The sequence below is a fragment of the Giraffa tippelskirchi genome, chromosome X (assembly GCF_054371585.1).
Source record: "Giraffa tippelskirchi isolate mGirTip1 chromosome X, T2T-mGirTip1v1.2.pri, whole genome shotgun sequence".
In the NCBI taxonomy this organism is placed as follows: Eukaryota; Metazoa; Chordata; class Mammalia; order Artiodactyla; family Giraffidae; genus Giraffa; species Giraffa tippelskirchi.
In genome coordinates, this window is record NC_137289.1 from 40034112 (window position 1) to 40048939 (window position 14828).

At 41.1% G+C, this 14828-nt stretch overlaps 1 protein-coding gene across 25 annotated transcripts in view; it reads right to left on the bottom strand.

The window, feature by feature from the left end:
* LOC145537065 (histone-lysine N-methyltransferase PRDM7-like) overlaps positions 1 to 13347 on the bottom strand; it is a 44126-nt gene extending 30779 nt beyond the window's left edge. For 15 of the 25 annotated variants that reach the window (XM_081567571.1, XM_081567558.1, XM_081567567.1 and 12 more), the window contains exons 1-2: positions 13179 to 13347; positions 10456 to 10769 (exon numbers count right to left, since the gene is read on the bottom strand). The gene's annotated coding sequence lies outside the window, so the exon portion shown is untranslated. The remainder of the gene's footprint in view (positions 1 to 10455; positions 10770 to 13178) is intronic. The other 10 variants (XM_081567574.1, XM_081567562.1, XM_081567576.1 and 7 more) reach the window with 1 other exon arrangement.
* Between the last annotated feature and the right edge of the window lie 1481 nt (positions 13348 to 14828).

Consider the following 14828-nt stretch of genomic DNA (forward strand, 5'->3'; position numbering starts at 1 on the left):
GCTTATGCCTTTAACAATCCTGAACTTTCCAAACACTTTCAAGAATGCCCACTTATACAAAACTTGAGGGAGGAATGTGATTAGCTCTGACAACCTTCTTGCTGTCAGATATTCTATTCTTGAAGAAAAGTCATAGTGAGGTAACTGTGTTCCTGTAAACCTCTAGCAAAACAAATATTAGTCTCAATGCTGAAAGGTAAGATTCCAAGCTTGACTTTCACACTCCAAGGTCCTGTTTAGGAGGAGGGGCTTCCTGGGCAAGCTGATTATCCTGCCTGAGAGCATTCATCCAGCACCCAGTCTTGGTCCTCCCACCAGTGGCCAGTCACAGCTGAAGATGCAGCTCTCAGTCTCTGGGCCCTCCTCTTACCAAGGTCCCCATACCCTGCCCAGCCACCTTAAAGGAGGGAGCCAGGTGCCCAGCCCACAGTTGCCCTCAGTCTTCTCAGTCTACCCTAACTTTGGGGGGGAAGCTGGGTCTTGTAGACTCTGACCCAATCAGATTATTGCAAGCGTTGAGTCATGGAGGTGGGGATGGCAGAGGTAGGTTGCCTAGTGCTCTGAACCCTGGGCCAGGCCAGTGAGTGTCTCTAGCAAGGTCTCTGGACCTCTGCAAGACTCGGCCTTTGGCCTGTCCCCAGGCTCCACCCCTTGCTACCCAGACCAAGGCCAGAGGACCTGGAGGGCCATGGACGAAGGCTGAAATATACCTTTTACTACACTCTGCTGAGAGGCTGACTATTGGTGGACCTGGTCTTCTAACCTCTATGGTCTTTAGCTAAGGACGGCAGCTCCATGCCCATCTTGCCCCTATTACAGTATCTTCCTTGGTGAGATTATACAAACTTTGACTGAAAGTGGGTAACTTAGACCATCATGGTCTATTTCCACTAGCCCAAGATAATCACATTCTACTCTGTTTCTATAACTCAGGTAAATTAACTAACAATATCATGTGATGATATAGTTTTTATCTTCCTCTAACTGAAATATTATACTTAAAAAGCATAATGTCCCCTCAGACATATATATTGCAAATGGGGGAACCATTTATTCATTCACTGCTGGAGCTATAGTTGAATTGTTATATTTTGAAAACAATTTTTATTGGAATGGAGTTGCTTTACCATCTTATATTAGTTTCCGTTGTACATCTAAGTCAATCTATTATAGGCATACATAGATCCCTTCATTTTTGGATTGTCTTCCCATTTAGGTCACCACAGAGCACTGAGTAGAGTTCCTTCCACTTTTTTCGTTTTTGAATTCAAATTAAGTTATTTGTATTAACTGGAGGATAATTACTGTACAATATTGTGATGCTTTTTGCCATATATCAACATTAATGAGCCATAGGTATACATGTGTCCCACACATCCTTAAGCCCCACTCACCTCCCTCCCCACCCTATTCCTATGGGTTGTTCCAGAGCACTGGTTTTGAATGCCCTGCTTTATGCATATATAAACCTGAATGATGATTTTCCTGAATGATGAAATATGCAATTTTCTCTATATCACATATGAGTTATGGGTGTAGTTTTTTCTACATTAAATTTGATATCTGTATTTATGTTTGGAAATCTAGCTGTATATTTTTGGTCATGATAGATGGACTATTGTATGTTTCACATCTGGATATCTCTGCACTCTTTTCCCTACATAAATATGGAATGCTGTATTCTTCACATAGGAAAATTTGAGCACATGTTTTCCTGAATAAAGTATGGAATATTTTGCAGTTTTCTAATGAAAATCTCACTTAAGATTTTCGGACATGAAGTATATAATTCTCCATAGTCCAAATATGAAACACCGAGGCAAATTTTCATTACTGAACTAGGAAATTTGTACATCTCATAAATGATCATCTAGGTAAAGATTTTCCTACATGAAAGTTGGCATATTTCATATTTCACATAAAGAAATATGGACACAGATCTCCTTGTTTGGGGATACTCTGTATTTCACATATGAAAACATGGGTGCTGATGTTTCTACACTAAATATGTAACTCTCTATATTTCCCATTTGAAAATCTAGACACAGGTTTTCCTGCATGAAACATGCAATATGCTATATGAAAATCTGGAAAAAGGTTTTCCTGCTTAAATACTGAATGTTTTATTTTACACTTATTAAAATCTGTGTGCACATTCTGCACATGACATATGGAATTCTCTTGTGTTTCTCTTTGGAAAATATAGACATTCAGGAACCTACATTAAATATTAAATTCTCCTTAGAACTCATATTAAAATATTGGCACAGGTGTTGTGGGCCTAGGTTTTCAACTGTGAAATTATATAATTCTGTATGATTCACGTGTGGAAATCTGAGTGCAGATTTTCCTAAATGAAGTATGAAATCATGTATATCTTACAGATGATAAGTTAAGTGTAGATTTTCTGCTATATTGCTATATGGGATTCTGCATATTTCATATAAGAAAACCTTAATTATGATTTTTTGACATAGAATATGTAATTCTAATTTCACATATAGATATCTGGGAACAGATTTTCCTACTTGAACTATGACATCTCTATATTTCACATATAGAAATCAGTGTACAGATATTCACGCATCACATATGAAATTTTCCACGTTTCGTATGTGGGACTCTCAGGCCAGATATTTTAGAAAATATATGGAACTCTCTATATTTCCCAAGTAAAAACAAGATGAGGAAGTTTTGAGATGAAATATGGACGTTTGTTCATTTCTCATATGAAAACCAGGGTACAGATTTTCTTACATGACATATGAAACGTGTATATTTTAGATACGAAAATTTGAGTTCATATTTTTTACATGAATTATGGAATTTTCTATGTTTCAAATATGGAAAACTTACCTTAGATATGCTTCTATGAAATATAGAATCCCTATATTTCCTATATGACATGTGGACCCTGATTTTGCTCCATAATATGTGCAATTCGCTACATGTCATATATGAATATCTTGGTTTAGATTCTCCCACATGAAATATGGAATTCTCTGTATGTCCCTTGCAAAACATGAGGGCAGGTTAACTTGACGAACAATGGAATTCTTTATATTTCACATTTGAAAATCTAGGTGCAGATTTTCTACATGAAATATGAAATTCTGTACATTTCTTGTATTAAAGTATTAGTGCAGATTTTCCCACTTCAAATATGGAATTCTCTATATTTCATATAGGAAAGCCTGAAAGATGACTTTCCTACAGGAAATATGTAACTTTCTATATTTCATACACGAAAATATGGGTACAGAATTTTCTCCAGGAAGTATGAAATCTGTATTTCATGTCTGAAAATCTAGCTGTATATGTTTGGTCATGATATATGAAATATTGCTTGCTTCACATATGGATATATGTGCACGTATTTTCCTGCAAGCATAGGGAATTCTGTATTATTCACATAGGAAAATTTGAGTATCCATTTTCCTGCTGAATCATGGAATTCTACTTTCATAAATGAATTTCTCAATTAAATTTTCTGACAAGAGATGTACAATTCTCTATCATTCAAATATGAAATTCCAGTAGCAAATATTCATTCCAGAAATACGAAATGTGTACATTTCACAAATGAAAATCTAGATAGAGCTTGTCTTACATGAGGTGTGGTACTCTTTACATTCCATATAAAAGATCTGAGCACAGATTTCCTTGATTTAAATATAGACTAATCTATATTTCACATATGAAAATATTGGCGTTGTGTGTTCTACAATATATGTATTTCTCTACATTTCACAAATGAAATGTTCAATTCTTCGTATCGCATTTATAAATATTGGCTGCACATTTTCCTACATGGTATATGGAATTCTCTGTGTTTAGCATTTGAAAATATAGACTTTCATTTTCCTACACTAAATATTAAATTCCCTAAACTTCACATATTAAAATATTAGCATGGGTTTTGTAGGCATAGTTTCTCAAATGTGAATGTGGAATTTTGTGTTTTGCATGTGGACATCACATTAGAAGTTTTCCTAAATGAAATATGGACTTCTGTATATTTTACAGGTGATAATTGGAGGAAGGGTTTTTCTGCTATATTGATACATGGGATTCTGTATTTTTCATATATGAAAATCTTATGATTTTATTACATAAATATGTAACTGTCTATATTTCACATTATACAACACTGGGAAAAACTTTACCTACATGAAATATGAAATCTCTACTTTTCACATATATTAATCAGTGAACAGATTTTCACACATGACATAAGAAATTTTTCATCTTTCATATAAGGAAATCCCATCCCAGACATTCATACAAAAAAACCCTGAAGTCTATATTTCATATATGAAAATACAGTTGCCAATTTTCCCACATGAAATGTGGAGTTCTCTCTATAGAATCACATGTGAAACCTGGACACCCATTTACCACAAAATATGAAATCTTCTATATATCATATAGGAAAATCTCTGCTCAAATTTTCCTCTAGGCAGTACTTAACATTATGTATGTCACACATGAAAAACTGGGTGCTAATTTACCCATGTACAATCCGGAATTGTGTATATTCTGGATATCAAAATCTGTGCACCAATATTACTACCTAAACTATGGAATTCGGTATATTTCACATATGAAAATCAGGGTGAAATTTTACTCAGTTAAAAATGGAATTCTCTATATTTTACATATGAAAATGTCAGTGCTGAATTTACATCATGAAATATTGAACTTTTTGTATTTCACTTTAGGAAAATCTGGATGCTGAGTTTCTTACATGAAATATGGTATTTTCTATACCTCATATATGACAATCTGGGTGGTGACTTCCTTACATTAAATATGGAAATCTCTATATTTCACAGACGAAAATCATGGCGTTGGTTTTCTTAAGATATGGAGAACCTATATGGTATTGGAGTTCTCTCTGTTTCACAAATGAAAATATGTGCACCACTGCTTCTTCGCAAAATATGGAATTCTTTGTATTTCTTCTATCAAAATCTAGGCTTGAACACTCTTTCATGGAAGTTGGACTTCTGTATATTTCACATTTGAAGATCAGAATGGATTTTCCTATGAGAAATATGAAATCACTGCATTTCGTGTGAACCACTGGTTCTTCAGGTACTGACACATTTGTTCCCTGTTTGTGTCCCTGTGCCTTGCACATGCGTGTGTACAGGTGTGTGCTTGTGTCACCTGTGTTTGCGTGTATGTGCATGGGCCCAGCCCCCTGCTGACATGGGAGATGAAGGCGAAAGAACATGAGATGTCTAACAACGAGAAGAGGAGGCAGGAGACGTCCACAGTCTAGGGGAGACTGGTCCACGCATCTCTGCGGTGACCCTGTTCAGGACAAGAATGAGCAAAGGATGGCCAGTGACAACTCTGGGTAGTGAGTCCACAAATCTGCAATTACCTCAGGAGACAAAGACAGGCTCACAATTTCTGCTGTGCTGTTGTGTGTGTTTGTATCCGCAAGAGGGGTTGGAGGGTTTGCAGAGTCACCCAGTGTAAATCAAGTGGTGGGGGCTCTAAAATCATGACCTGTGGACCCCTCAGTCTGTGGGGGCATTGGCTCTGATTAAAACTCTTCAAGAAATGGGCATAGAAGGAACCTACCTCAACATAGTAAAGGCCACATATGATAAGCCCACAGCAAATATTATTCTCAATGGTGAAAAACTGAAAGCATTCCCCCTAAGATCAGGAACAAGACAAGGGTGTCCACTTTCACCACTATTATTCAGCATAGTTTTGGAAGTCCTAGCTACAACAATCAGAGATGAAAAAGAAATAAAAGGAATCCAGATCGGAAGAGAAGAAAGTATAACACTCACTGTTTGCAGATGACGTGATGCTGTACATAGAATACCATGATACTATCAGAAAATTACTAGAGCTAACCAGTGAATTTAGCAAAGTCGGAGGATACAAAATCAATACACAGAAATCATTTGCATTCCTACATACTAACAATGAAAAATCAGAAAGAGAAATTAAGGAATCAATTCCATTCACCACTGCAACAAAAAGAATAAAACATCTAGGAATAAACTTACCTAAGGAGACAAAAGAACTATATACAGAAAATTATAATTTGATGAAAGAAATCAAAGATGATATAAACAGATGGAGAGATAATCCAGGTTCCTGGGTAGAAAGAATCAATATTGTGAAAATGACTATACTACCAAATGCAATCTACAGATTCAATGTGATCCCTATCAAAGTACTAATGGCATTTTTCACAGAACTAGAAAAAAAAAAGCCACAGTTCGTACGGAAACACAAAAGACCCTGAATAGCCAAAGTCATCTTGAGAAAGAAGAATGGAGCGGGAGGAATCAACTTACCTGCTTTCAAATTATACTACAAAGTCACAGTCATCAAGACAGTACACAAAAACAGAAATAAAGGCCAAGGGAACAAGATAGAAAGCCCAGAGAAAAACCCACACACATGTGGGCACCTTATCTTTGACTTAGGAGGCAAGAATATACAATGGGAACAAGACAGCAGTTTCAGTAAGTGGTGCTGGAAGAACTGGACAACTCAGTGCAAAGAATGAAATTAGAACACTTCCTAACACCATCAGTTCAGTTCAGTTCAGTCGCTCAGTTGTGTGCGACTCTTTGCGACCCCATGAACCGCAGCATGCCAGGCCTCCCTGTCCATCACTAACTGCCGGAGTCCACCCAAACCCACGTCCATTGAGTCGGTGATGCCATCCAACCATCTCATCCTCTGTCATCCCCTTCTCCTGACCTCAAACTTTCCCAGCATCAGGGTCTTTTCCAATGAGTCAGCTCTTCCCATCAGGTGGCCGAAGTATTGGAGTTTCAGCTTCAACATCAGTCCTTCTAATGAAAACCCCGGACTGATCTCCTTTAGGATGGACTGGTTGGATCTCCTTGCAAACCGAGGGACTCTCAAGAGTCTTCTCCAACACCACAGTTCAAAAGCATCAATTCTTCTGCGCTCAGCTTTCTTTATAGTCCAATTCTCACATCCATACATGACCACTGGAAAAACCATAGCCTTGACGAGACGGCCCTTTGTTGGCAAAGTAATGTCTCTGCTTTTTAACATGCTGTCTAGGTTGGTCATAACTTTCCTAACACCGCACACAAAGATAAACTGAAAATGGACTAAAGACCTAAATGTAAGACCAGAACCTATATAACTCTAGGAAGAAAACATAGGCAGAATACTCTATGACACAAATCATAGTAAAATCCTCTATGACAAACCTCCTAGAATAAAGGAAATAAAAACAAAAATAAATAACTAGGTGCTAATTTAATTTAAAAGTTTTTGCATAGCAAAGGAAACTATACACACAGTGAAAAGACCACCCTCAGAATGGGAGAAAATAATAGCAACTGAAACAACTGACAAACTATTAATTTCCAAAACATACACACAGCTCATACAAGTCAATACCAGAGAAACAAACAACCCAGTCAAAAAGTGGGCAAAAGTCCTAAACAGATATTTCTCCAAAGAAGACATAGAGATGGCTAAGAAACACATGAAGAGATGCTCTCCATCACTCATGATTAGAGTGTTAGTCGCTCAGTCGTGTCCAACTCTTTGCAAGCTCACGGACTGTAGCCCACCAGGCTCCTCTGTCCATGGAATTTTCCAGGCAAGCATACTGGAGTGGGTTGCCATTTCTTCCTCCAGGGGATCTTCCTGACCCAGGGATTGAACCTGGGGCTCCTGCACTGCAGGAAGACTCTCTACCATCTGAGGCACCAGAGAAGCTCATTATTAGAGAAATGCAAATCAAAACTACAACGTGATATCACCTCACACCAGACAGAATGGGCATCATCAAAAAGTCCACAAGCAACAAGTGCTAGAGATGGTGGGAATGTAAATTGATACAGTCACTATGGAAGACAGTGTGGAAATGCCTTAAAAAACTAGGAATAAAACCACCATGTGACCCAGCAATCCCACTATTAGGCATATGACCTTCCAAAAACCAAAGCTGAAAAAGACACACGTACCCCAGTGTTCACTCCAGCACTATTTACGGTAGCCAAGACATGGAAGCAAGCTAGATGTCCATCGACAGAGGAATGGATAAAGAAGCTGAGGTGCGTATATACAATGGAATGCTACTCAGCCATAGAAAAAAAGGAATGCATCTGGGTCAGTTCTAAGGAGGTGGATGAACCCAGAGCCTATTATACAGAGGGAAGTAAGTTAGAACGAGAAAAACAAATACCGTATATTAACGCATACATGTGGAATCTAGAAGGATGGTACTGATAAACCTGATCCCAGAGCAGCAATAGAGACGCAGACATAGAGAACAGACTTGTGCACAAGGGTAGGGGAGGAGAGGGAGTGGGTGAGATAAATGGAGAGAGTAGCATGGATGAATATACATTAACATATGTAAATAGATAGCCAATGGGAATTTGCTGTATGACTCAGGGAACACAAACGGGGGCTCTGTAATAACCTAGAGGGGTGGGAATGAGCGGGAAGTGGGAGGGATTCAAGAGGGAGGGGACATATGTACACCGAAAACTATGGTTAATTCAGGTTGAGGTGTGACAGAAATCAAACCAATACTGTAAATAATAATCAATCAATGAAAAATAAATATTTGTTAAAAGCTAGAAATAGGTAATTTGGAAATTACCTAGAATGTCACAATTGAGAGGGAAAAAACCCCTTAATATGTGATCTATTGCCTTCCAGGTTCCGTTCTCTTCATTTTTAAAAAGTATGAGATAGGGGAGTTAATGTCTTCATGATACTGTATCTATTATTTGGACCAGGAACTGTTCTCTGTGATATGTGCATGCTGACCTGACATCCCATGGTCTTTCATGCACTTAGGAGACACTGTGTTCAATCCGTACACGGTAAAGTTTCCTGCGGATGGACATGTGGATCTGCCTTTTGATCCAGAGTACACTAGACACCGCAATGTGTTCCAGATTGGGGGTCAGATACAACACGTCTCTGTTCCTCTCCACCTGGCACCAATCTGACTCAGCTCTTGCCAGGGAGGTGACTTTGGGTAAATTCATTCACCCGTTAACCGCTACGTGTTTCTGCTTCCTCAGCTGCCGAAAGGGATGACAGCATTAAAAATGCTACCTCATAGTGTTGTGATGAGTACTCAAAGACTTCATTATACGTGCACACATGGAGAGCTAACCACGGTTCAGAAGGGTGAGCTTATCTTCCTGCCTCTCTTCACTTCCGTTTCTGCTTGTACTCACACCCCCGTCCCTGCCCCCACCCTTTTCCCCTCCCACCCCAACTCCGCTCTCTAGCACCCGTGTCCCATCCTCAGACTCTCCATCCAAAATCATGGCTGACGATCTCCTCAGATTTACCTAAATGTAAGACCAGAACCTATATAACTCTAGGAAGAAAACATAGGCAGAATACTGTATGACACAAATCATAGTAAAATCCTCTATGACAAACCTCCTAGAATAAAGGAAAATTAATTTCCTTTATTATGAAAATTATGAAAATATCCACACCATTACCCTTGGATTAAAAATCATGAATATTAGCAGAAGAAATAAGAAACACACTAAAACTGGCAATGTGAAAACTAAACAAGAAATAAAGCATTAATGATGAAAGTTTGACTATTAACATTTTCATATCTTCATTAGATTGAGATTTTCAGAATTTGATACAGGGGAATTAGACTTGATAAAAAGAAAGCCAAAATAAAAAAAAAAAACTATGTGAAGAAGTTTCTTGGCCTTTAAATGACCCTCTATAAGGTTTTTAAAACTTTATATACTCTAGTTCTATAACTGGCCAGTGACCACTTACTTCCTGTCATTATACATATCATAGGAAGGGGTCATTAGACTTGTAACTGCATAGAGAATATGCACTAAATTTTTCCATACGAGCACATGATGAAGCCTCAGTGTTGTATTTAGGCTTCACAATGTCCCCACAGGAAGAGCCGAATACTCATTATGCTAAAAAAAAAAAAAAAATCCTTCCCCCATGCCTCATACAATCCATTCTTGAGGCCCTGAAGGGCTGAAGTGATGCTGCAAGGTCCATGCGGTGAGTCAAAGGTGGTCTTGACACTGTGTCCCTGGAGCACTATCCAGGGAAATGTGGAACAGCAATAATATTAACTACAGTAATGACAACAGCTAGAATTGACCGGGAACGTACCATATGGCACATACTGTTCTGACACTTTCCCCTGTCTTAACATGGTCAGTGTTCTACACTGCCCCATGAAGTAGTTAAATTTACTCCAAGCTAGTGCTTCTATGTGGCTAATGGAAGAATGAGGCACAGAGACACTATGTTACTTGCTCAGAGTCGCCCAGCAGTCAGGGAACCACTGGTCTCGAGGCATTGTGGAAACCTCAGTGTGTTCTGTATTTATTCAGTCAAGGCTAAGATCCAACGGCTATGGCAAAATATGTAGAATAACAGCTACCACATAACACAAATTGATCTTACCTCAGAAATGCACACGAAATAGAAATCGGATTTCTTCAGAAATCTTTCAGATAGAGGCTTGGCAAGACTGCATCAGGATGTTTTGTAGAAAGGATAGTCTGAACAGCAGTCTGAATCCTCAGAACAGCAGACAGCAGGTCAGTGAGTCTCCTAGACTGGAGGTCTTGGGTTTGTGCATCAGAGAAGGCAGCAAACCCCTGTCACCTACACATGCTCCCAGTGGAGACAGAGCCTGGCAGGAGGCAAAATAAGACCATTCCTCTGCTCTAGTAGTGCCTAGACAAGTTGTCCATGTCAATCAGAACTGAGGAATTCTAAAAAAAGAAAAATGGAGATTTCATGATCCGCACTCGGTGCATCTCACTTAGTGCAGCTACAATAGTGCCCTAGAATCTGTCCGTTTTCACTATGCTTGGGAAACTCTCAGGGACTTTAGTAAACCTCATTAGTAGCGAGACTGTCAGCAAAATAAGGGAAATAGCGATCAGAACACATATCAGAAAAAAAAAAAGTAGAGATGATCAACAAAACCCAAAGCTGGCTCTTTCAAAAGATCAATACAAATTCATAAACGTCTACTCATGTAGACCAAAAAAAGCAAGATATCTAAAGACAACACTTATGAATATCGGAAGTAAAATAGATTTCAGATCTCACAGAAATTAAAAGGATTCTGTGAATGATTATAATAACTACATCTGGCAATTTCGGTGAAAGGAACTAACTAACAAAGTTGAGCCAAAAAGAAATAGATAATCTATTTAAAAATCGAGCTTGTAGTTGAAAAATTTACAGAAATCTCCAGGCCCAGGTGGTATCCCTGGCACAACAGACAAAGGGAGGGAAATAATGGGTAGGGACAGAGAAAAGGTGACTATATTCTAACACAACCAGTTACTCAAGGTAAAATGGGCCAAATCCAAGCAATGTGATGAAGCCATTGGTTTTATTTTCTCATTGTCCTCCAGCTTCTCCTTCCTGCCTCCCTCCTTTGCCCCAGTTGCTTCCTCCTTCTTAAGTCCTGCCCTGCATCAAGAGTAGCAGTGTTATGAGGCGCGATTCCCATATTGTAACTGATATCCGCTGGCTGACTGACATTCAGCTGGATGCTATCATCCCTGCAGCTGGTATACTCAAGCTTTCTGTCTCATCATGGACCAGAAGGTTTCACTCCTAATTTCAGGTATAGCTAGGAGAGAAGGTGCAGGGCACACGTTGGAGCCTTGAGTCCTTCATCTGTGAAATGCGGATGACCACAAATTGTGGGAGAAACAGAGATTTCGGCACCAGACCCTTTGCAATGAGTGCTAAACCCAATGAAACATGACAAACTCAGAGCATCACGGGACTCCTTGACATTCAGAAGCACCTCAAGTAGATTTCCCTGCCAGGACTGTTGCGTTTATTGCTCCTTCAGCCTGGAATGCTCTTCCCTTAGGTAAGCCCATGGCCTGCTCCCTCACTTCCTCCACATCTCTGCTTAATTGCCATCTTTCAGGGAGATTTTCCCTCATTATCTTGAATAAAATAATAACATCATACCCCACACACCCCCTTTCCCCTGATCTAGTATTATCTTTCTTCATAGTGCCTGCCACCCACCCTTGATTTACTTACTGACTACCAGGTCTCTGAAACGAGAGACTTGGTCCGTTTTGTCCTGTTACAAACTCCTCGAATAGCGCTCTGGTATATGGCAGGTGCTCAGAAAACATTTGCTGAAGGACAGTCGGGAGCCAGGCCCTTTACACACATCGCTAACATGCACAGGTACCCTCCAAGACCGACACTGGCCCCACTGAATTAATTATCATACACGCTCAATGACACACAGTCAGCATGTCAGGTTCCAGGCTTCGGAATCATATCTGCCAGCTTCCAAATCCTCAGCTCCTGGACAGAGACCTCACAGCCAAGAACTCAAGAGGTTTTATTTCTAACACAACGACTCCAAACAGCTCAGGTAGATACCCAGACACACAAAAAAAGGTCACTGAGTATCTGCACAGAGAGCTCACAACTCGAGCCTCAGACCCTCAAATACGACAGAGACCAAACACACTGCGACAAAGAGCCTCCAAACAGACCAAGGTCGTCAAGACAGAAACAAATGAGAATCGCACAGATACTTCACATCACGGAGACTGACTTCCGAACCACTCCGGACACTTACTAAGTTAATACAGAAACCGCTAAGCAGAAAGACATAACTTTGAGTAACTCAAGAACATCATACAACCTGCAGATAAAGTTCCCAGACAAATGGAAAACCTGCACCCTGTGCGCAGACCCCAAGCAGCTGAGAGTTTCCACCTTAAGACAAACCCCTCCTCAAAGCAGCTCAGAGACAGCACAACTTGGGACCCAGAATCAAAAGCTCAGAGATCTCACATTCTGGGGCGCAGACGCCTACACAGAGATCTCACACCCAGGGACTCAAGTGCCCCAAAGCTCCAAAAATGCACATCCCGGCACACAGGCACACACATCCTAGAGGCTTTGGACTATGGCTCTCAAAATCCACTCCGATCAAATACCCCATCACCCACAATCCTGGCCAATGGCTCAGAGAGATCAAGCGTACCCAAAACAGCATCTGTGATGTCACACGTAGCCATACACAACCCCAAGCTCCCTGACCCAGGTTACTCTCCAGGGAGAGACACGAAACAAGCCCTGAGACCTCTCCCTGGTCATGAATTGCATGCATCTGTGCGACTTACCGCGCGTTGCCATCTGATCCAGACTGAGGGAGAGCTCAGTAAGACTGAAACACGGTCGCCCTGCACAGCCACTGACTGTGCCGAACCTCGCCAGTAACCAAGGCAGCCATTCAACCCCTTCGGGAAAAGCGGTAAAACTCGGAGAAAACATGGCACACTCTGAAAAGCCGGGCAAACGAACGCAGGCGCACTGGTATACACACGCCTCGCGCCCAGAGGTCCAGCTCCGCGACCTCAGTGCCTGTCTAAGACAGGCAGCCAATGGGAACTGAGCAGGAGAAAAAGGAGGGCGGGAGTAGCCGGACTTCCGCGTATACTCGCGCTCCGGAAGAACTAATTCCGGCCATCTCCCGGTCGCCTTACCCCCAAAGCGGCAGCCAATCTCTCGCTCTGGAGCCATCCCCACCTTGGATGTGACCATGTCAAAACGAAGGGGTGGAGTTGGAAAAGAGACAAAGAAAGTTGCGGCTTAATATCAGTGTCCACTCAAATTCAAATGCGGCGGGAAGGCGGAGTGGAGCGAATGCGGTTGGACCCAGTGGCGCCATGAGTGCCTCCGCTGGGAACTGTGGTCGATGCCCGACGCGGTGTCAGGGGACCCTCTGTGTTGTCACACGCACTCTCCCAATGGTACCTTCCAGAGTGGGTGGTCCTACCGCTACCCCTCAGCGGTACATCCCAGGACAAAACTGTTTCATCTCGAGCGCCTCTTGGTGGTGAGATTGGGGAACAACAGACGTAGATTCCCCAACCTTCCCAGGATGATAATGCAAAGGGTGGAAAGACAAAGTCAGGAGGAAAACCCCACAGATTGCCACACTCTTGGACTCGGAAAAAAGTCTTCATAAACTGAAGATTACTCCTCTGTGGTGGCCACTATTGTAACAGGAAGCATTCAAAGAATTTTCTCTGTGCTGAGCATTGGCATTGGTGCTTGTTTGTGCTTTCCTGCTTAACACAGAATAGGTCTCATGGGGAAAGGCGGCCACAGTCCCCCAACTGGCAGAAGAGATAAAGCTACTGAGAATGGAATCCGAAGGCCTGGCGTGGGGACGGCCTCTGTCGCTGACTGCGAGTGATATGTGAAAGGACAACAGGACTTTCCATTCTGTTAGAAAAGGGGTCATCTCCAAGGGGACCCAAGGACACCATGTAGGTGAGATAAAGACCACAGCTTTGTCATCATCTTGTCATCCCTGAATATGTTCCCTAGCAGAATCCTCAGCCTGTCTAGCTGTGCCTCTCTCAACGAGTTTAAATTTATTCATTCTGTCATTCAGTCATGTGTGAAGCACATGTATGTGTGAAGCACAACTATGAGTGTTAGGAAGGAGAAAATCAACCTTGCCCTCATGGAATGTACATTCTGTTGGGATCATACACCCCCAAACTCTAAGTAATTTTTCAGGCGTTTGTAACTGCCGTGATTAAAATTAAATCGGGATAGTGAAATAGAGAGAGGGGATCATGTCTAGAAAGAGTGGTCACGGAAGTTCTTTCTAAGATTGTGACTTTTGAGCAAAAGCCTAGAAGAGATGCCTCTCTGGGAGAAGAGTACCCCAGACAGAGATAATGGCCAGTGGAAAAAGTGGGGAGTGGAACTCAGTGTCGTGTGTGTGAAAACGTGTGTGTCGTGTGTGAGGAGGCTGA